Source organism: Schistocerca piceifrons, chromosome X (genome assembly GCF_021461385.2).
Source record: "Schistocerca piceifrons isolate TAMUIC-IGC-003096 chromosome X, iqSchPice1.1, whole genome shotgun sequence".
In the NCBI taxonomy this organism is placed as follows: domain Eukaryota; kingdom Metazoa; phylum Arthropoda; class Insecta; order Orthoptera; family Acrididae; genus Schistocerca; species Schistocerca piceifrons.
In genome coordinates, this window is record NC_060149.1 from 192485456 (window position 1) to 192510122 (window position 24667).

The 24667-nt window shown below is 41.8% G+C and overlaps 1 protein-coding gene and 1 non-coding gene across 2 annotated transcripts in view; one reads left to right on the plus strand and one right to left on the minus strand.

Moving 5' to 3' along the window:
• The window catches only part of LOC124722245 (zinc finger protein rotund-like), a 506603-nt gene that overhangs the window by 165618 nt on the left and 316318 nt on the right, over window positions 1-24667 (minus strand). The gene's annotated exons all lie outside the window — the stretch shown is intronic.
• Window positions 18844-18918, plus strand: Trnas-uga. Its single transcript has one exon. It is a non-coding gene; the product is annotated as a tRNA-Ser (tRNA).

Consider the following 24667-nt stretch of genomic DNA (forward strand, 5'->3'; position numbering starts at 1 on the left):
GGGAATCATAAACGTCTTAGCAGAACAATAAGTTAAGGACCTGTCAATCAAAAGAGAACAACAGTTTTGTCTCTGAATGTATACTTGCCCCTGAAGTAGGTAAACTGCAGTAACAAAATGCCCTCATGGCACCATTACGCTACTACTTATATACACTGCCCGACAAAAAAGTGAAGCAGTGAGAAGACGTGGGCTGATGTCAATGTAACTTCATACACGTACAAACCATTGGCAGGCATGTATTAGTGTTGTACACAGGATGAGCTGAGAATGGCCCGTTAGAATATACTGTATGTTTTGGGCCTTAGCGTAGTCACAAAGAATCGATGAACTGGGCGCCGTGCACATTGTAACCCCTTCACCTCTACACCTGCCATCTGAGAACAGTAGTGGACTCCTCGCAACATTCTGTATCATCCATATCATTGATCGGACACTGATAGCAGCCAGCCTAGGAAATTACCATCCCATGCATAGGCTACCATTAATGCTGCAGTGTGGACTGCTGATGCAATGCGTCACATTGTGTTGAGTGATGAATCTTGGTTCTGCATTGTCCTTGGTGACTACAGTATGGTATCAATGGGCATATGAGCTCTAGGGACCTAGGACAACAGCGTGTGGTAAATTCAACGTTATATTGTAACCTGATGACTACCACGTGTCAACCGAATCAGTGCATGCATCAAGGACAGACAGACTGTAACGTCATAGTGATAAGAGTGTTACTACTGCTAAAGTACTTCATAAATTTGACTCTATATTCCAATCTATGAAATAACATCAAATACCCTCTCAACACGTAAAGTTTCATTTCGTTTTTTTCTCCCATTGTGGTCCGGTCTGGTCTGGAGTGATGTGTGTGTGTGTGTGTGTGTGTGTGTGTGTGTGTGTGTGTGTGTCTGTGTGTGTGTGTGTGTGTGTGTGTGTGTGTGTGTGTATGAAGTAATGGTATCGGCTACAACGATCATCGAGACTGTTAATATTATTAATATAACATGTAGCCGTTCTCAGATGCCAATAAAAAGAAATATTAAGTAAACATGGTATAAAACCTCTGTAAAATATTTTTTTTATTCTCTGTCTTATCTAGGTGTCATAAAATTCCTACAGTTTCTTAGGCCAGTACTTATCTACGCCGGTGGAACCCCTATTCGTTTCCCATAGATATTCAACAGCAGGAAGAGTGAAACAGTGTACTCAAGATATGCTGTATGTTTGGTACCTGACTGCAGTCACAAAGGATGTCGACGGCACCCTTCAGGCCATATCTTGCTAGGCTGGTCTTCACCGCTGCAGACAGAACATTCTCCAAGTCTTCCATGGAAGTTTAATGCCAGTGGGCTCGTCCCCTTGAAGTGGACATCATCTTAAAGGTTCTGTGTTGAGCTGTGATGCGACAGAGTTCTTTGGTTTTAGTAGTTGTGGTACGCCGACTTTATCCTCTGCTCAATTAATCTCACGTCTTTCACCATAGCCTTTCTTGAATTTACTATGGTATTGATGAGCTACTCGTTACACTGTTGGAGTACAAATGTCTTCTGGTTTCTACACCTTGTTCAAATGTGCACCTTTCGTGCAATCAATTATTATCTAGCAAGTATAATAAAGGATGATACCTACTTTCTTCGCATGAGCGGATCTGTTCCAGTTTGAGCAAGCATTGGCTGATTTTTGAGAGCAGGAGATTTGAACTCAATTTGTGGCGCACAGACTTTCTAAGTGTACTATAGCTTGCTTCAGTATTCTTAATTGTATGTTTACAAACGTTTTCCCAGCAGAACAATCTCTAAGGTATGCATATGCTTTAGTATGCATATGCTTTAGTAGCTGGCTTACTACGGTACATTAAGTTTTATCGTGCTAGCCCGAGTACAGATGGAAGACACAGAATTCAGTCGCTGAAGAATTTTGTCTCTGCACTGTCGGTGTTAGATGATAAAGGATTTTAGGATTTAAAGCCCTGTCGACGACGAAGTCATTGGAGACGGAGCACAAGCTCGGTTTATGGATGGTTGGGGATAGAAACTGGTCATAATCTTTTCAAAATAATCATGTCGGCATTTACCTTAAGCGGTCTACATAAACAAAGGAAAATGTGAATCTGGTTGACCAGATGAGGATTTGAACCGCCGTCCTCCAGAACGCAATTAGTGTTCTTCTGATTTGATCTTCGACCTATAAGGTATATTCAAAAAGAAGCGAGGGGAGGCTGTAAAATGAAAAGCGGTGAAGGGATCGTATACCACTGCCTACGGAAGAAGTGTGATCCTTCGGCCCCAGAATCACCGCTGGGAGGCATGGGCACACATCGACCTGACGACAAAGCAGTTCAAATGGTTCAAATGGCTCAGAGGACTATTGGACTTAACTTCTGAGGTCGTCAGTACCCTAGAACTTAGAACTACTTAAAACTTACTAACCTAAGGACATCACACACATCCATGCCCGAGGCAGGATTCGAACCTGCGACCGTAGCAGTTGCGCGGTTCCAGACTGTAGCGCCTAGAACCGCTCGGCCACTTCGGCCGGCGACAGAGCAGTCACGTGCACGTGTCGACCGTCGACCGTCCATTGCGGTCAGTAATGCTGAAAACAGGGAATGGAGGCTTCAGAAGAAGAGCAAAGGGGTGTAGTGCGTATGCTTACAGGGAAAGAGGGTGGGGGGCTGGAATTCATGAGAGACTAGCACAAGTGTTCAAAGAGCACTGCATGTCGGAGCACAACTGTACGAGGAGTACTGCATGTCCGTTGGAATTCCGACGCTCAGTCCGACCTTTGGAGCAATGGCTTCCATCGTATGTCACCGGTCTTCAATAATGAGGAGTCAGCTTGTTGGACAATGTTATCGGAAATGCGGTGTGGCGTTCCAGATCGTGCGTCATGGCCAGCGATATTCGTCCTTCACTGAATGGCTTGAGACACGCCTTGACCCATGCAATGGACGTGCAGTGCTCTTCGCAAAGTTATGTCATTTTTTGGAGAATTTCCGTTTCCCGCACTCGTTCCGCTATTAGGAAACGCATTACACCCCTTTGATTTTCTTTTGAAGCCTCATTTTCTGCGTTTTCAGCATCACTGAGTGCAGTGGACGGTCGACGCGTGTACGTGCTCGCTCTGTCGTCACGTAGATGTGCGCCCATGTCCCTCTAGCGGCGAGTCTGAGGCCTCAGCCCTCTAATAGGCGCCACACCTTCTTCACAGGCAATACAGTATAATCCCTTCAGCGGCTTTCAAAAAAATGGCTCTGAGCACTATGGGACTTAACATCTGTGGTCATCAGTCCCCTAGAACTTAGAACTACTTAAATCTACCTAACCTAAGGACATCACACACATCCATGCCCGAGGCAGGATTCGAACCTGCGACCGTAGCAGTCGCACGGTTCCGGACTGAGCGCCTAGAACCGCGAGACCACCGCGGCCGGCAGCGGCTTTCATTTTACAGTCTTCGGCTCGATTCTTTTCGAATGCACCTTATATTTAAGGGTTCCATCTTGTACGACGAGGGCAAGATCATCTGCGTCTAGAAAATTTCTGGCGTCCTGGAGAAGCAGCTGATCATTTGCATACAGGCTGAACAGTATTTGTGTCAGAAAAGCAACGTGATTTACTATGATTCGTAGCACTGGTATATAGATCCTTGTCAATCATAGCGTGAAGCGTTATTAGGGTATCCCAAAGTGTAATTCCAGTATCGAAGATAACGGCAGCTGCTCAAAGAGAGAGAATTTCTCACGTAGCGAATCCTCCCACGTAACTGCTCCCACGTACCTGGACAAGGGCATAAGCCACTTCTGTATACAAAAAGATGAAGGAACGGATGCACAAATTTACAAACGAATATCGCCGAAGTTCGTCTATTGAAGGATCCTAGAGCATATTTTAACTCTGAAAATTATGAAGCTTCTCCAGAAAAACAGGCTTTACTAAAAGTATCAGCACCGGTTAAAAAAGTCATGCCGTGTGAAAGACAGTTTGCTTCATTCGACACGATACCTTTTAAGCTTCGATTAACAGCGAAGATACAGTCATACGGGATATCTTCACAGATATGCGATCGTCTCGAAGGATATTTGACTAACAGAACACAGCACGTCATACTGGTAGTGAAAGGTTAACAGAAACAGCAGTAACGTAGTTCGTCTTCGATGGAAGCGTATGTGGACGACTAATGTTCTCAATATTATGATGACGTCCCATACTCCGAGGAGTAGGGGGCGATGCGGGAGGCCCGCACCGCCGACTAGGCAAGGTCCTAGCGGAGGTAGTATGCTATTGCCTTCCTCCGACCGTAATGGGGATGAATGATGATGATGATGAAGACGATACAACAACACCTAATCATTTCGAGGCTGGGAAAATCCCTGACCCCGCCGGGAATCGAACCCAAGGACCCCGTGCGCGGGAAGCGAGCACGCTACCGCAAGACCACTAGCTACGGACGTTCTCAATATACCAGTAAGTAATTTATCATATAGGGTCAGCAGCACTACAGATTGTTCGCTAACGATACTGCTGTCTACAAGAAAGTATCGTAGCTGGACGACAGGAAGGAAACTCGGTACAAAGTTTGCACTTGATGTAACAAATGTGGATAAACGCAAGATATTGCGGATAAAAAAGGGAGCAACCAGACTGTGCCCGGTTCCAACAGTAGTAGTAAACTGCATCATATTCTTCAAATACTAAAAGTGTGATGAAATGCGACGAACACGTAAAGTCAGTAGTAGGGAAGGTGAATGGAAGACTTAAGTCATTGGCAGAGTACTGGGGAAGTACAGGGCATCTGTAAAGGAAACCGGATAAAAGATTTTAGTTTTAGAGTACTGCCCCAGCGGTTGTACTCCCTAACATTGCGGCAGATATCTATCGAATTAAGACAGACGCGCTGCTAGCATCACAACAGGCCCGTATAGCCCAAATGAAACTGTGAAACTTAAATGGCAATCTTTGAATGAAAGATGACCTTGTTCTCGTCGCTAAATTTAAAGAACCTTTATTCGAGGAAGAATGTGTGATAATTCTGCTTCCTCGAGTTTACGGCATTGGCGTATGGACGTTCAGTTTGCCCGCGCTCCATACGCGAATGGAATAATACAAAACATCGCAAACATTGGTACAAAATACTTTCAACTTTGCGGAATTTAAGTGTCGATGTATATGTAAACAGACTTTTTAGTGTCAGCATCGACCTAAGAAAATAACAAAGATAAGTGTTTCCCTCTATGGAAGACTGCTATTAAGAAGTCACAAGTAGCTTGAAGTGTACATTTGCAGTACACGGAACTAGATATTCTTCTGTGTAATAGAAGCGTAAGTTATTTTGTGAGGAATTTAAAAATTCCCAAGGAGATGTCTTTATCCCAAAGCTAAGATTATTCCACCGGCAGCTGCGAAAAACGATGGCAACAAAGGGCCTGTATTGCTTTATTTTCGGTAAGTGCTGGACGAATGACATCAGTAGCCAGAAATACGGCGTACGTGCGCAACCCCCCTCCCAGCTGCCTTCTGCCGCTGCTCATCTGAGGCGCGCAAACTTATTCGTTCGTTTCTCGCTTCGTGCTCACCGTCCGTCATTACAGACGTGGTATGCTTGGCGTGAATATTGAATCGTCGCTTCCTTAAGCCGGAGCCGTCGTAAAAAAAAGTTATGCCATTTATCTGGCGGATTATATGCTCCGTTTGAGTTTCAAAAGTCATTTTTTACGTGTAGATGGCAATCTGGCGCACACAGTGTCGTGAACGAGATGACCTGAAGCTTATGATGGTTACTACGAGCATCACCGTTATGAGTCGTTTTTAACGACTCCTAATTGTAATACTCTTGTATGTATACGTGCAGTGTCATTAACAGTAGTCAACATTGTTTTCATAAGGAACACCATATAGATTATATTGGACGAAGAGGAAGGAGGCGAATTAAAAAATGAGATTAGACGTCACCGAAATGGTGTACTACTCAGAATTGAAAGAGGAGTCAGGCAGTAAGACGAAATACCACCAAAATCATGTATCGCTCAAACTGTTCTCTGCAGTTGTAGAAAAAGTTTGAGGAAGCGTAAACTAGGAAACCGAAAAAGCAATACCTATTAATTGAACAAATGTAAACTAATTACATTTTGCTGATTTATTGTGCTCATTTAATTTTTACAGTGTCTGTTCGTTCACACTGGTTACCTGAAGGAATAAACATTGTCGACGATCAATAGCTGCAGTGAATATTACGAAATTTGTTTGCTGATAACGATTTCTTTGACATCAACTACATTAGGTGTAGTTATACCTTATTTGTGATGCATGAAAATTTGTACCGGACCGGGACTGGCCTCGTACTCTTTCCCTTTAGTGCAGATATACTGTACTTCAACAACGAATGGAAGTTTTTAAGTACGTCCGAAAATCAATTGTAACAGGAGTAATATAATGTACAATCGTCTTATCGAAAAGAAAATAGTATAAACTGTCAGTTAACTCACACAAGAAGTTGATAAGTTTTTGTATTTGGGGCAGATGAAGACAACGACTGCATGGGCAGATAAGGGAAGTTTAAAACAATTTACGAAAGCTTGGCACGTTGTAAAGTGGAAATACTCGAGACAATTGAATTTTTGCTATGTCTTTTAGTCAACTGCCGCCTTTTGCCACAGTGATGCTATACACTATTTTCACGTGACACTGAGGTACCTTACTCATTTATGGACGTTGTTTATACTGGGTGAAATTGAGTCACTGCTCTGTAACTACTATTGACCCAACGATGTTCTGTCAAACCTGTTTTCTGGAAAAAGTTCCGACAGTTGATTGTAATAACATACTTTATAATAATTTACAATCAGAATTTGTTAATGCTTTTGATTTAATGGCGGTGAAACCAGACTTATAATCTGAAAAAGTTCAAAAATTGAGAGTGGTTCAGTGAGAAACGAAGAGATGCATTTTGAGTGATGCTGTCAGAAACAGGAAAAGAAACAAATGGACGCATCAGATAAATACTGGAGTGGAAAATGTAGTTACGACTGGAAAGAAAATGAAATGGAGGTGTGACATGTAGTCAGGCTAGTATATAGCAGATGGACCAGTGGAGTTCTTTGCAGGGTTAAAAGATATAAGTAAACATCGAGATGACGCCGCAGTCATGGAAGGTGCATAGACGATTTTGCGAAATATGCGAGAATATGGATATAGCTAAAGACCGTAACGCACAGGAAACTCTAGAAGAGGCCTTTATCTAGCAATGATTGTCAAATGATTGGTAATGATGATGCTGACGATGATGATGATAATGGTGATGGTAAGATGGTGTGATAGTGATGAAAACAAAAGAAAGGAGCATAGGCTCACGATGGCTTAATAATGAACGAAAAATAGTCACTGGTTATGATTTGATAATTTTTTTCGTTATCGGTTTGTAGCGTTCGTGAAATGGTTCAAATGGCTCTGAGCATTATGGGACTTAACATCTGAGGTCATCAGTCCCCTAGAGCTTAGAACTACTTAAACCTAACTAACCTAAGGACATCACACACATCCATGCCCGAGGCAGGATTCGAACCTGCGACCGTAGTGGTCGCGCGGCTCCAGACTGTAGCGCCTAGAACTGCTCGGCCACACCGGCCGGACCTTTCCGTTAAGAGTTTCATGGCCAGTTCTATTTGCTAGGAACTCTTTGAGCCAATCACAATAGCAAATCTGATGATCTCGCATTTTGTTCATTAGGCAACAGTACGCAACTGTATAGAACGTCTTCTGGAAGTTAAATATCATTCGATCTTCCTGCGACCCATTGTAATTACGTCTCAAACGAGGCTCTATACAAACACTGGTATGCTTGTTAATAATCTTCCACGTACGCCTCTTCTAACACGACGACGTAAATATTCTTTCAGGTGATGCCAACTTGGATCTATGCGTTAAGGCAAAGGTAACGTTAGCCTGCACGAAGAACAGCTACATTTGATGGCATGAACCAAGCCATCACCTCTAGCCGAACTTGTACTCCAGTGTAAGCTGTACGTGCTGCTTTATCTCAGCGTGGCCAGTATACTACGCGTTTGTTGGCTCACGTGTAACTTGACGGGACTTCGGCTTCGCCTTCCTCAGGCCTGATCTTCAGGTTCCGTTACGAAATTTCGTAGCTTTCTTACACGGTTCAATTAATAGTCTCGGAGAGGCACACATTCTTTCTGTACACCGATTGACAGGATACAGAATCGGTTCACTTCTCAGACTGGACAGGTTTGTTCCACTCTGACCGTTTTGCTTTATATTTGTCGTAGTTCTGCCTAAAGCATTTATAAACGCGGCCCACTGTTTTCACGACTTTCATTTGTGTCAAATGATGCGATTTTTAATGACAAGCAAATTTTCTTCCTATGCTTCTTCCTAAAAAAAAATATTTCAATGAAGAAATCTGTTCCATTAATTGTTCCTTTTATTCCACATCTAATAACGTTCTATGTGCTGTTACTTTCTGCATAAATGAGCACATACCCATACGCTTTGGGAAACGGCGGGCGTAATTTAAGCTGTTTAGTTCTGGAACTCACTGGAATATCTGCTGCCTTGATATAACAGAGACATCTGAACGGAGAAATCGGTACAATTTTGCTTCAGTGGGTGTTAATACAACTCACCCTCGAGAAGCTTTCTAGATAATCGATGAGTAGTTCCGCTGATATTTCCCGCTAGCCATTCCAGGCTTCCCTTCTGTTCTTTATAGTACGACTTAGTGCACCATATTTTCAATGAAGACGTACAGTCGCAAATGGTCTTCGTCTCATATCGAATACTGTGCAGTGTTCTGAAGGTTCTGTGCCGCTACCAGAACAGTTGCCATCCTTTCGCAGTTTCTGCAACTGGAATTTTTTGCATTCGTACGGCTATTGCATGTTTCTTAGTCTCGCTAATTTAACACAAGGATGAGGCCATTGTTAGTTGGTACATACTTATGCAACCTGCTTCACACGTAAAGGCGCCCGATGCGCTAAATTGCACAGAAGATTGAATACCGTGTGCCTGTGCTATGCCAAGAAAATAATTCAAGCCACGAAGTCTTCATAACCGCTACGCGGAACATACGTTTCATAATAAAAGATACGCCGAAATGAAAGAAATACAGCATTCCACATGTTCATTTGACTGCTTCCCGATGAGGACATTTAGATATAGATGTTAATCGTGCGAATTTGAATCAATCGTTTGTCCACTTTTTAGTTTGTTTTTTTTGCTACCGTGCATCTGTTTACGTGTTCAGAGTTATTTGAACCATTTTTTTCTTAACGGAAAGAAATTTACAGACGTAAAAGTAGTTTCTGAAGTACCTGAAGGGAATGTTATCGGGCCATTGCCGTTCACAGTAAATATAAATGACGTAGTGGATAACATTAGAAGCTCCGTGAGACTGTTGGCGAATGATGCTGAAGTCAAAATACTGGAAAATTTTCTAGTTGTTCAGGCATTAGCAGTTGACCCTCAACACAAACAAATGGAGCGCATTTCGCATAAATAAGGGAAAGCCTGGTTACTGTTTGATTATACTATTCTTGAACAATCATTAGAAACAGTCACATCCATTGCACGGAACGATTTAATTTAGAGGTACGTTCCTTGAAGAATCATGCAATATATTGCTTCCTCTTCCACATACCTCGCGAAAAAATCGTGAACGTAAAATTAGAGGGATTCGAGCTCATAACGAGGCTTACCAACAGTCGATCTTCCGATGCACCTTTTGTGACTGTACCAGGGAAGGGGTAGGCGACAGTAGAAGTCGAAGTACACTCTGCCACATACGGTAAGGTGGTTTGCGGAATAATGATGTAGATAGATTATTCGTCGACTGTTTAAGACAAGGTTGTCATCTTGGAAGAAAAGGTGACGCTAGAATCATTTCGCATGTTAGATTCTAACAGCCATGATATCGACCGAATTTCTTAATTGGCGAATGCGCCCCTAATGCGAACCGAATAGGTAGAATGTATTTTCTGTTTTTATTTAGGCCAGTGCCGAGAAATAATATGGTTAAGTGGTGTTAGAGGTAGGCTCTGGCTCTATATGGGTGCCTTACACATATTACTCGTTTACGATCACGAGATAAATGTGATGGTGAAGAGGATGCAAAGCTCGGGCAGTTTGAAATGCCCACCCGCAGCTCTAACAAAGCCTCGTAATAACGACTTCGTGCCATAGAAACAGACTTTACCAACAAGACTAATAGAAATTTATGTCTATCGAGAAGAATAAATTGATATGCTATGGGATTTTAATTCCATTAGATGCAAAGCACTATAAAACATTTTAGATCTTTAGACGTGGAAGTGTCCCCTGCCCATGCTGATTGTACTCGTCATCCATAATTGGATAAATTAAAATAATGAAAGAAAGAACTGAACAAGTATAAGCATGTCCAGCTGTATAGAAAATTTTATTCCAACAATTGTGGTGAAAACTGCAACGATACGAGCACCGAATCACGAGATATTAGAGTTTTGATTCAGCTGATCGATCTAAATTTATGAGTGTCGAAAGTGAGGGGGAGACGCCATTGTTGCAAGAGGGGCAGTGATAGTCGTAAAAACGCGTTGTTGGGATGCGGGAGAAGCCACGGCGTAGGGAATGTTTCGAAGGCTGGCGGATGGATTCGAACTGTGTACTAAGCAAAAATACAGCGTAGTTTGCAGCGGCAGACTCCGAGCAGTGGAAGAGTGCAAAGTGTATAGAGACAGAGGAAAAGTAGGATATGATAAAGTTAGGAATTGTCTTAGGAGATAGGCAAAATTCTGACAGATATCCTTCTGCAATGGAGCTGTCGACGGAAGTTTTTCTTGTACCAAAAACATTAACACTTTTGTCATTGTGGCTTAGGACGGGCAGCAATTGGGAGGACGCGCCATTGATCAGAAGAATGTGACTGGGGCCTGAAATGTCGGATTTGGTGTGAGAGGCAGCTGCACAGCTATGGCAAAATACGCTTTAACTTTGTTCATATTACACAAATAAGGTATTTGCAAGTTAAGCTGCGTAAGAAGTGAATTTGTTTGGTGACTGTAAGTATTTTTGATTGGTGACAAATTCGCAGACTTAGAAAGCGTCAGACAATGCGCAAAGCTTATGCCAGTCGTGATGCCATTACCGGTATTCGTGTTAGTTAAGTTGGGTGTCTTTGCTACTCCAGTATTTACGGCTTCAGCGTTGTGTTTGTTGAAACAGTGCCAGCATTTCCTAAACTATCCTGGTGATGTGGTAGCAAGACCTCTGTGGCTGGTACAGGTTTCAAAGCACAGCAGAATTGTGGCAGATTAGTATTTTACATTCTGGTGCAAGTAACTTTCTCTTGTGTATCGGTAGGGTTGGGGCGAAAGTAAAAAGATTCGTTTGACAGAACATGATGAATTCTGAGAGAATCATTTATAGCTGTGTGCAACAACTGTAACGAATGTACACTTACACAGAACCTCGACAATATAATAAACTTTTACTAGATTTGTCTGTGATTCATTTACGGGTGTAACCACTTCACCAGAGTGCTATTTTCGTAGCACATTCGATCCCAGAATTAATATGCAGGTGTGAAACGTGCTGTTACCTGCCCTGCAGGTAAGATCAGATAAGTCTGACAGGTGGGGAAGGCGTGGTTCGACTTCGAAGATACAGAACAAAAAGGTGGATCTGCTATTTACTGGACCCAGGTACCCCTGATAGACCATCGCTTCCTGATACAGGCAGTTTACATTTGGTACATCGTTTGCCAATGTTTAGACTGCCGTTACTTCCTCTCGTGGCAAACCGATTTTGTTTGACACGTAAAGGGGTGACAAGACAATTTTACTTGAAATACCAGATGGGTTAAAGAAATATGTTTCAAACTGAAAACACAGTTTAAAAAACATTTTCATTTGCTCATTATCACCGGCCGGTGCGGCCGTGCGGTTCTAGGCGCGTCAGACTGGAACCGCGTGACCGCTACGGTCGCAGGTTCGAATCCTGCCTCGGGCATGGATGTGTGTGATGTCCTTAGGTTAGTTAGGTTTAAGTAGTTCTAAGTTCTAGGGGACTGATGACCACAGATGTTGAGTCCCATAGTGCTCAGAGCCATTTGAACCATTTGCTCATTATCAGACCATAATTACAGACAACTGGCTTATAATTGGCCCAAATCAGCTTTTCAACTCAGTTTTACCTTTACAACCTAGATATATACTTTAGCAGCTCTAAGGTAATGGTATATAATGAGAAATAGCCAGTCCATTCAAAGATCGTAATTGAAAATAATGCACCGGTACACGGGTGCGGAAAACTTAAGGACGAAAGTAACTCTTGCATGATGTGCCACTGCCAAGTAACATAACTCGATGAAACTGGGACCATACATAGAAAGAACTGCTATGGTGTAGTACAGAAGATAATTGAAAGGAATATGCAATGAGACAGAAATGACACTGTTATTCAAAGACAATAATTACGCTGAAGTCACCATAATTTATTATGGTACCCTGGACATAAAAAACGGCGGGATATGGCTCTTAATATGGTGTGGGCTCACCGTAGACAGCGCAGCATGCTCTGCAACGGGCTCCCATGCTGGACACAAGGTTAGTAAGGAGTTCTTGCGGTAGGACGTTCCATTCCTCCACAAGCGCGATTGACAACTGCTATGTGGTCGTTGGTGCATGTGGATGTGATGCAATACGCCTTCCCAACGCATCCCACACGTGCTGAATGGGATTCAAATCGGGAGAACAGGCAGGCCATCCCATTCCCCTCATTCCAAAAGCTTCTCCACCTGCGCCGTTCGATGCGTTCGCGCATTTTTATCCTTAAAAATGAAGTATGTAAGGATAATTGATCATTTAATTTCACATAATTTGCTGTCAAATGTACAGCTTGGTTTTAGAAGTGGTTTAACAATTGCAAATGCTATATTCTATTTTCTCGATGAGTTACTGGATGGATTAAACAAAAGGTGTCGAACGCTAGGCATGTTTTTTGATTCAACTAAGGCGTTTGATTGTGTTGATCACAAAATATCGCTCCAGAAGTAGGATCATTGTGGAATATGGCGAGTAGCTCACAATTGGTTCACCTTTACTTTAAGAACAGACAGCAAAAGGTCGTTTTCTACAGTACTGAGAATGGCTATGATGTGGGACCTGAGTGGGGCACAGTTAAATGGGGGTGCCCCAGGGTACATTGCTGGGGCCACTCCTGTTCCTCATTTGTATAAATGATATGCCTTCTAGTATTACAGGTGATTCTAAAATATTTCTGTTTGGTGATGACACTAGCTTGGTAGTAGAGGGTTTTGTGTGTAACGTTGGCACTGTTTAAAAAGTGGAGTTCAAGAAGTAAGTTCATGGCTTGTAGAAAATAAACTGACGTTAAAACACAGTAAGACTCAGTTTTTACAGTTTCTAACACACAGTTCAACGAAACCTGACGTTATAATTACACACAATGAGCATTAGTGGGACTGAAGGTACACATTAGGAAGGAATACAGTGTCACAATGTATTGGCCAGCGGATGTATCATGTTCAAAGGTTTGGAAGTCAGTGTACTTAAGCAATATTATGCGTCTCCACTCCCCAGGATCATTGTGAGCTCTAGTCCAAAAGTTGTTGACGTCAGTATCAGCATTCCTGGGATTCATGACATCAGCATTCTAAAAAGCGCCAACATAAGTATCAGCATTCTCTCCGTCCTCCCCTTCCCTTGTGGCCAATGGCACTACATGTGTGTCGATATCATCACGCTCTCAGCCAGTTGTGTCGGAGCCATGGAGCAGTGATGCTTCAGACAGTTGTGTGCAAGTTCAGCCCTCCACCCATCAAGCAATTTTAATTTTTATAATTCTGTTGTGTGTGCGCCATCATTTGCCATCTATACTTTGTCTAGTATTAATATGCATGTACGCAACACAGCACTCCAATGTTGCATAAGAGTAGCAGCTAATATTGTACTACTTTCATGCTAGACATAGGGAACTATAGCATGTGTATTTTTATTGATGAGCTGACCTATTGTGATAAATTAATAACGTTACGACATTCTCTATAGATTTTGTTGTTATTCGTACAGCTCCCCATCTGATGCTGGTAGAAGGTAGACACACACACACACACACACACACACACACACACACACACACAGACAGAGAGAGAGAGAGAGATGGAGAGAGAGAGAGAGAGAGAGAGAGAGAGAGAGAGAGAGAGCGATAGAGTGACCTTGATGATACATGCAGATTGTACATGTGGCCAGCATGTGTCGTTTCTCAGTGCACTGCTTGGATTAAAAAACCTTTGATATCAATGTGAAGTGCAGAATAGTAGTTCGTGCCATGCTATTGTGATGACACTGCATCACAATCCATGTAAAGCATGAAGAATCTGTGATGTGTGTAGAATTAGCTAGTTGTTCAGACATATGTATATGTAAACACTACATGGGTTTACATTGCCACAGTAAAATAGGCTTCAATCATATTTTCTCGTGATAAATATACCCCAAATTCATTGATCCAACCTCATAAGTGTATTAGGCAGACGAAAAATTCCTGTATTTTTTATATTAACACAACACAGAAATCAGAAATGTGTTTTAGAGGTGATTAATAATTAGAGACTGGATCGAAAGTGGCTGGTGATTGCGGATATTTTTATGGATGCATGTTTACATTAATGTAGCACAGTGGAACTGTAGTACATTTACACATGCAATACTGCATTCAGCGTATTAACATTGAAAAGTTACATCTTGTTCCTTGACACATTGCCTTCTTTAGATATCTATATCTTTGCCAGCAAGAGTCAGATCTCTAGAGATGCCTAGCTATCCTTTGCATTCCCATAGTTACTGTCATGGAGACAATGACTCTTACTGAGTTTTGTCGTTATTGTCAGCCCTAGCAAAGAAAACCGTTTGGAAGATGGTGCTTTTTCCAGCCATAAAAATTGAAAATAGCCATATGTTGGAGTACTGGTCTAAAATGTCAGAATGGAGACCGTTTACTGCATTAAGGGACACATGAAAAATGTTTATAAAGCTCCGTTCTTACCTAGATCTGCTGAAAAAATGGAAGCTACATTCCATCTAAATGGTGGGGACTAGATGTTGTACACCTAGTCCTATGCATAGAAGTAGCAGTTTAGCAACCAAATGTTTATGCGAAAACAGAATCTTGTAGCTGGGAACAGAATGGATTGTGTGTTTCACCCTGTGTAAAGAACAAAAAGTACTATTTACAACTGTACTCAATGCCCCACTTCCATGTTGTATCAATCTGTTGTGGATTGGCAAGAGAGCCAACCCACTATGAGAGGAAGCCGAAAGGCACGCGTTTTAGCTCACGCAGGCTGGCGTGAGGTCTGGAACAGGACAAGGAAGTTAGACTTTAGCAAAAAAGGACGTAGCTGTTGGAATACTTAACTTTAATCCGTAAATGGTGAACATCGCTCTTGACGGTACATGTTTTACAGCATCAATAGTAACTGGTAATGGCGCTTTGCTAGGCCGTAGCAAATGACGTAGCTGAAGGCTATGCTAACTATCGTCTCGGCAAATGAGAGCGTAATTTGTCAGTGAACCATCGCTAGCAAAGTCGGCTGTACAACTGGGGCGAGTGCTAGGAAGTCTCTCTAGACCTGCCGTGTGGCGGCGCTCGGTCTGCAATCTCTGATAGTGGCGACGCGGGTCCGACGTATACTAACGGACCGCGGCCGATTTAAAGGCTACCACCTAGCAAGTGTGGTGTCTGGCGGTGACACCACACAATCAATGAATAAGTTGTAGAACAGCTTCTGTGTGGTGTTTAACAGTGTTCTGTAGTTTTTCCACTGGGGTGATAAGTGTTGTGCCACAAGAAAATACATTCGCCAGCACAGTGATGGTTCTTTGGTTTGCTCCAGGAGTATATTGAACAGAACTATTACATGTAAAATATTAGTTCAGTTTATTACATTATAGAGATGAAGATTGACATAGATTTGTACAGTCAAGGAACGTTGTATTTCCTGCGGTCTCTTGAATACTAAAGTATCACTTGATGCAGACAAATTTACAAGACTCTTCAGCTGATGAATAACAAATAATGTTCACATTAAGTTCTGCCTGAGACATATTTTATGCACTGGTAGGCTATCTAAGAAGATGCTGACGGCTTGATCATTGACTGAGAACTGGGCTGAGTGTTCCTCTGCTCAACTGTAAGTAGACTATCGATTGTGATAGTGTAGCAAAGCTCTAGGAGGCGTGGCTACTCTGGCATTTCCTATTCATCAATGCAGCACGCAGTGAGTATACTCTTTTGGTTTTGTTGTGAGGTATTAATCTTGATATAGCACCCCTTTCTTTGGATGAGACCACAGTAAGTATATCTGGAAGAATGGATATACAATATTCACACATATACAATTCTTTTCGGCCACTACAGCTGCATTTTGGACTAGTCTACCAATTTCCGATTTGGTTTGATACCATTATTTTATACTGTCAAAGTATCTGAAGGCAGTGTATGTGCAATTTAAGTATGATATATTTACACACACACACACACACACACACACACACACACACACACACCACACCACAAACTCCCTCTAGCTATTCCTTCTTTCTTCTTCATGGCATCACTCACCAGGTTTTCTTACATCCCACGTATTGTGCAAACTGCCCCCAGCATATATTGATTGCACTCCAGGGCATGAGGTTCATCCAGATTACATACTGTGCATCTTACAGGACACAGGCTACTGTCTATCTCCCTCATATTGCCCCTAAATTCAGTAGATGGTTGTGACTCTACTGACACTGTATTGGGGGCTGTAACACTAGCAACTAAACCTAAGTATAAATGCAATAAATACATATAGTGTGTACAGAAAAACTCATAACATTATTAATTTATTACAACAGGTCGCCATGTCTGTAAAAATACACATGCAGTAGTTCTCTAAGTCTAGCATGGAATTAGTGCAACATAAGTTGCTGCACTTGTGCCACAATGGAGTGCTGTGAAAACAAGCACATATTGGTAGCTTTTGCTACTAACAATCATACTGTTATCACAGAAAGAATTGACAGATACTTACTGTTCGGCTTCTTCTCTCTGGCTGATTGCTGCTGCTGCTGCTGCTGGTGGTGCTTTGTATTGGACAAACTACAGATGACAAATGATCCTGCACACATAAGGAAAGTATAGAAATGAAAATTGCTCAAGGTTTGGGGGCTGAACTTGGCTAAAATCCCAGTGTTTCAGGGGCCGAACACAATTATCTCAGCGCGTGACAACTTTGACACAGATACCATTGGTCACCATGGGAAGGAGGGAGAGGGAAGGGGGAGGGGAAGCTGATGCTGATGTTGGCAATTCCAGGAATGCTGATGCTGATGTCATCAATTCCAGGAATGCTGATGTCAGCAATTTTTGGGCCAGGACCTGCAGTGACCCTCTACTCACCATAACTCCTGGTCTACCAAATCTATCACATTCGACAATTTTACTTGTGCATTATGTGTTCGCAGCTCTCGCCATATAAGGGTACATCCAACATTGTTGAATGTGATCATTGTGGTTGTCCAGATCTTATGGTGTGGGGAACATAAGGTTATATTGCCTGGCTGTTAAATCTTTCAATACTGTACTCCCACTGATCATTGTCACTGTGACATTGTACTGCTTGTAAGAGGTACGTACAGATATTTCTTCATTTTTATGGATGAAAATCTGTGACTGCAAACAGTGAATGTGGAGAGGTCTTGGAAAGAGAATATATTCGGTGAATTGACTAGCCTGCCTGTTGCTGCAACTTAAATCCCCACACATGTTCAGATGAGCTAAGATTAGATAGACTTTTTATTCTAATGGAGCCATAGTGAAGAGATCCTCCAGAATGTAAAAAATCCCAGAAAAACAAAAACACCAATAAATATTTACAAATAAAAACAAAGTTGCTAATGTACCTTCTACAGATCCCAAGTGATGTCCTTATAGGTGTGGAATAACATGTTGTGGTATGCATTGGGGAGATGTATTGCAGCATGTCCCTATGGACCAGTGACTATCGACCAGTTGTTGCACTAATGGAGAAATGGAATGCCCTACCACAAGAACCCCTTACTATACAGAGCATGTGTTGCCATCTGTGGTGACCACACACACTATTAAGAACCATGTTATGCCATTTGTAATATCAGAGGACCATCATCAATCATGATGACTTCAGTGTAATGATTGTCTTTCAATAAAAGTGTCAATTCTCTTTCTTCAATTGTGTATGTCTTTCAGTTAACTTACATACTATACTGCAGCAGTTCCTACCATGCACACACCAAGTTGCATTGAGTTACGTTATTTGATAGTGACACATCATGGAGAAGTTACTTTTGTCCTTAAGTTTTGCACACCAGTGCATAATCGAGTACTTCAGCGAGTTTAACTATGTGGGATGCTTGATTTCCAGTAATGATGATAAGTGGCTTTACAAATAGAACACTTAATGACATAATGTATGATATCTTATACAGTGTGGTAGCAGTGCGTATGAAGTTGTATGGATGTGAGAATGTGGCTTCAAAGTAAAAGGAGAAGGTAGGTACTGAATGAAGAAGAAAGACTGGGTATATACTTAGAGAAAAAATGAGAAACGAAAGCATCAAACAAGGGAAAAATATATTTAATGTATCTAGAATGAAATTTTGACTCTACAGCGGAGTGTGCGCTGATATGAAACTTCCTGGCAGATTAAAATGGTGTGCCGGACCAAGACTCGAACTCGGGACCTTTGCCTTTCGCGGGCAAGTGCTCTACCTCTGGCGGAATTAAAGCTGTGAGGACGGGGTGTGAGTCGTGCTTGGGTAGCTCAGTTGGTAGAGCACTTGCCCGTGAAAGGCAAAGGTCCCGAGTTCGAGTCTCGGTCCGGCACACCGTTTTAATCTGCCAGGAAGTTTCATATTTAATGTAATTGTAAATTAAGGAAAACAAAAATGTAGCTGGTACAAGCACCATTGCGAATGAACGCACAAGGTCTGAGCGGAAGGCTCTGATCTGCAAAGTGGCTTGTCAGAGAGATGTTAGATGTCTTTGTAATGGATGGAAGGACGGTCCTGACATCCTATGATAGTAGATATGTGTGCCTTAGACTGTGGCAGGCTGCGGCCATGCCCCTCTCACACCACAATCTAAGATGGTGGCAAGGCCTGCTCCTTCTTATCAATGGTGTGATCAGGCCAGCTCATCTCCCCCTCCCACCTCCCCCTCTCTTCAACCAATCAAAATCCATCATGGCGGAATTAACCTAGTTGTGGCAAATTAATATTAATTTGCGAAAATCCATACTTTATTTATCCAGTATTTGAGAATGAGAGCACTTAGTGACTTAAAACAGACATTTCACATAATTTAAACCTTTACGAAATTTTTTCTCGCTGACAACCCCCGCAAAATGATTAAAGGAAAAAAAGGCTATCGCTTGCTGCATTTTTGCAGCTCAAGCAGTAAAACTGCCATATGCAGTAAGACTTACTTCTTTATTACGAACTGTATTGTTGACACATTGTGCAGACAGTATACAGATACAGCACTGAATGCACCATCAAAATTACATCATTGTACGATAGATAGTTCAGGAGACATGATGATGTAAATACTGAGATGTGTGAAAAACTGCCGCACCATGCATGACGTATAATTTATTACTTATTTGGTACTAACTTCATGCGCAACACATTTTGCAGACAGTATCCATATATGCCACCGAATGTGCATACAAAAACATATCATTGTACGACACATAGTTCATTAGATATGACCTCAAACATTGAGTTGTATGTAAATGAATCTGTGCGCGAAATTCGCTACATATAGTTGTGAAATATGTCTACAAATATGTGTGAAATACTATAAATATATGTGAAATATGTTTGACATGTGCTTATGTGGGCAAAGCCATAGGTTAAAAGCTCATTGTAAACACCTGGAGCGATTTCAATCAAATTTGTTGCACATATTAGTTACGCTCTGGATATAAATACTATGAGTTAAGAACCACCCGCGTCCTATTGGGATGAGAGTGATATCGTGGATAGAGAAGGTGGGAGTTCGAGATGGACAGAGAAGTGGGAGTTGGAGCTACACACAGGGAAGAGGGGAGTAGGACATAGAGAGAGAGGGGGAGGGGAAATGGATAGAGAGAGGTGAGAGGAGGAGATGGACAGAAAGAGGAGGGAGGCTAAGATAAAAAGCAAGAGGGGGAGGAGCAGATGGGCAGGGTGAGGGGGAGGAGGAGAAGGACAAAGAGAGGGGGAAGGGGAGATGGAATTAGAGGAGGAGATGGACAGAGGGAGAAGGAGCTGATCGACAGAGGCTGGAGGAGGAGGAGGAGGAGGAGGAGGAGGAGGAGGAGGAGATGGAGATGGGCAGAGAGAGGAGCAGATAGGCAAAGAGGGTGGAAGGAGAAGATGGATAGAGAAAGAGAGAGGCAGGAGAAGATGGAGAGAGAGTGAAGGCTTGAGGAGGTAGACAGCCAGAAGGGGTGGAGGAGATGGTCAGTGAAGAGTGGAGGAGGAGGTTACAGAAATAATGCGTGTTTTTGAACTTGGTGTCAAAAACTTGCAGCTACATTCTGATCAGTTGTCTCATTTTAAAACTTCATTAGGGGAGAGGGTAAAAAGCACAACTGGTGTAGTTCTGCCATCTTAGATTTTAATTTTAATTTGCCATTAGCTCAGCTGGGTTAAGTCCTCCATTTTGTATTTTGGTTGGTTGGTGAAGGGGAAGAGGGAGCAAAACAGGATATAGCTTGATGATGTCATTGATAAGGAGGGGCGTGGCATGCTGCAACCTTGGATTGTGATATAAGTGGGGTGTGGCTTCCATCCACCACAGTCCGAGCATCTAATTCAGACAGCCCAAGGAATGGCCAGTGTGCGTATTTGGTCCAGAACCGTCATTACATAGTGTGTCATGAAGATAATGATCTTTACGAACAGTTTTTCGTTTTGTTAAGCCGGCAGTTACCGGGAGTATTTTTAAGCTCTTTCACATTTTTCTGAAGAGAAAACTAAAAAAAAGTTGTATAGTATTATTGGTTGTGTTACTTGAGGGGGGCTGTTAGCAATCTAATTGCAGTGTCTTTCCTTCCTCGCGCGGCTAATGCCGTTTCCCACGTGAAGTGCGGTTTTTGTGTTTCTTAGCTCTCCCTGTTAAGTACAGGCAACTGTCATGAGTGCGTGTGAAATGTTAGCGTCATATTAGGACTGTGATGACAATGTGAGTGACGAGAGAGTATGAAATCATAACTAGCACCAGGTCTACTCCTCTCGAACACAATGGCGGGTGCGCCGAAGTTAAAATCCCCATCCGATGGGAAGTTTGGAGTTTATCCTAGCACAGTGGCGAAAGGCTGTCTTGAAGGAAGTGTCTGGTCAGCAGCATCAGATTGAGGATATGATGACAGTGCATAGCAGAAGTTTTTCAGTTTCTGATAAGCCATATACACGTACAGCATTTAATAATCGCTTTCTGAATATAACAAAATAGAAGTTTAGTTCCTACAGAGAATCATATAACTGTCTTAGAAAATAGTTTTCTGAGACTGTTATCTGAAATACTCCTACATGATTCCGACAAGGGAGAGTCTGAGTCAATAATTAAATCACTGAAGGCTAAGGGCACTCATGGATACGATAGGGCGTCTAGCAGAATACTTAAGTATTGTTCTGCATATGTTAGCCCAGTACTTAGTCGTATCTGTAACTTTTCCTTCCGGAATGGTCAGGAAACTGTCCTTAAAGTACTCTGTTGTGAAGCTACTTTCTGCAAAAGGAGAAAGTGGTAATGTAGACAGTTTTTGACCTATTTCTATGCCATCGGAGTTTACTAAAGTTATTGAGAGGGCTGTACACACAAAGGTGTTTCAGTTCAAGTAATTTGCTGTCAAATGTACAATTTAGTTTTAGAAGTTGTTTAACAACTGAAAATGACATATTCCCTTTTCTCTGTGAGGCTCTGGACGGAATAAACGGTTGCGAACGATAGGCCTCTTCTTTGATTTAACTAAGGCGTTTGAATGTGTTGATCACAAAATAATACTGCGGAAGTTGGATCATTATAGAGTAAGGGGAGTAGCTCACAGTTGGCTCATCTCTTACGTTAAGAAAACACGTCAGAAGGTCATTCTCCGCAGCACTGAGAACGGCTACGATGTTCAGTCCCAAAGGCGCAGAGTTTATTGGGGGTAACCCAGGGGTCGATGCTAGGACCGATTCTGTTTCTTATTTATATAAATAATGTGCCTTCAAGTATTATAGGTGATTCTAAAGTTACTCTGTTTACTAGTGACGTCAGCTTGATAGTGAAGGATGTTGTGTGCAGTATTAACACAGTATCAAATAATGCAGTCAAGACATAAGTTCACGGCTTGTAGAAAATTGATTGATGCTAAATGATAGTAAGACTCAGTTTTTACAGTTTCTAACACACAGTTCAGCAAAAATAACGTTCTGATTACACAGAATGGACATATGATTAGTGAAACTAAACAATTCAGATTCTTAGGCGTTGAGATAGATAGTAAGCTATCGTGAAAAACCCATGTTTAGGACCTTGTTCAAAAACTAAATGCCGCTTTATTTACGATTAGAACAGTATCTGAAATAAGTTGTAATTCAACACGAAAAGTGGTCCACTTTGTTTATTTTCAATCGCTCATGATGTAAGTTTTTATTTTTTAGGGTTACGCTTCTGATTCAGAAAGGGTATTTTTGGCTCAGAAACTGGCGGTTCCAGCAATACATGGTGTAAGTTCGCGAACCTCTCATGGACCCCTGTTCAGAAGTCTGGGAATTCTGACATCAGCCTCTCAATACATATTTTCTGTAATGTATCAGTCTTTTCCCAAGAGTTAGCAGCTTTCGCTCAGTTAATATTAGGCAGAAATCCAATATTCATTTGGATAGAACCTCCTTGACTCTTGTGCAGAAAGGCGTGCAGTATTCTGTTGCATCCATTTTCAATAAAATACCACAAGAATTCAAAAATCTTAGCAACAATCCACGCACTTTGAAGTCTAAGCTGAAGAGTTCCCTCATGGCTTACCCCCTTTTGCTCTGTCGAGGAACTCCTGGAAAAATTTAAAAAAATTGAGCTAATTCCTGTGCTACGCTGTTGATAGAGAAATTAAATAAACTGAGGAATAAAGCGTAAAATCTTCTGTCTTTGACAGGCAATATACTATTAACACTGTTGGGAATTTAACATTCCCAAGACAAACTAGCCTCACTGATACACTCTAACAACGTAGATCGACGTAGACGTGAAAAGAATACGGTAAACAGAGAACCACTGTCTTCTAGGTCGGAAAAGCTAAGCGTTAAGTTCGTTGTGTTCCTAGAAATTGAGGCTAAATCTATAGGTTCTGATGGCATGTGAAACAAAAATAATATCACATTGCACATAGAGTTTAGGAAAAAATGTTGACATCAGTAAAAATGAATTAATCGTGTGAAGATTCGAGAAATTACTTAAATTACAGAGGAAGCTACAGCGCCCCATACAGGTAGCTGGATAAGTTTGTGGAAACTATAGATGAGATAGCAAGAATCTGATCCCACTGCAGCCGCGGTAACTGGCGGCAGATTACGCGTTTTCACATACGACACAATGACAACATGCATAACGCTCCGTGGATATACATTTTCACCAGTAGGTGGTACCGGCAATTAAGCCAAGCTTTTGTAAACTTTTTAATTCGTGTTAGTATCTTAATTACCTTCCATGGCGTAAGTTTTGAACTGGATGCTGTGTTTCCGTAATACTGTCTCCTCCTTGCCCATATCGGCAACTAAGTAATGTGGCGTCAAAAAGTTATTCAAAAACTACCACACACTAAACATCGTGCCACTTTCTATGAAATAATAGTAATAAAAATGCTTCTATTGTGCACAAGAAGTTCCTTGGTTCTCTTCCTTAAACTGGAAAACGATTAGGAACAATAGCGAGGAAGCTATATGGCATTCTTGTTTGACTTAATTAGAATCTTTGATCTTCAAAGACGAAAGAAGTTATGGTCCGTCTAATGACACCCATTTCGATTAGTTGATGCATCCTACAACACGGAAAATGAACTCTGAGAAACAACACAAAAGGGTCAGGTAGTAGACTGGAGTGGACTACGTAATTATGAATGTAACGAAAAAGATCGAGAAGACGACCTAACGGAGGGTTGATAGATGACATTAGAGAATATGAAGACCAAAGTGCATGCAGAAGTCTGGAATAGGCCTGTATCTATCTGTGGTTGCCGTATCGCTGCTGATGATCATGACAGTGATGATGGTGATGAATGCTCCTACCAAATACGGCGACGCTGATTTCACGTTTCACCACGTCTGCCAATTGAGGATCACGTGTCGGGTTTCGTCTGTTATGAAATCCGTAGCGTTCTCACACATTTGACCTAATTTTCAGTTAACCCTGTCAAAAAACTGGTCCTCACTCACGAAGAGATGCATATGATCGTGTACCGTTATTTTTTTAAGAATTTATATTTTGTTTCACGATAAATTATATCAATTGTCGATGCAATATTAATTGTACGTTTCTTATTGCAATACCTACATTCGAAAGCGAGGAGTGTCTGTTGTTGCAATGAATACCTGTTTTACTCTGTCGCA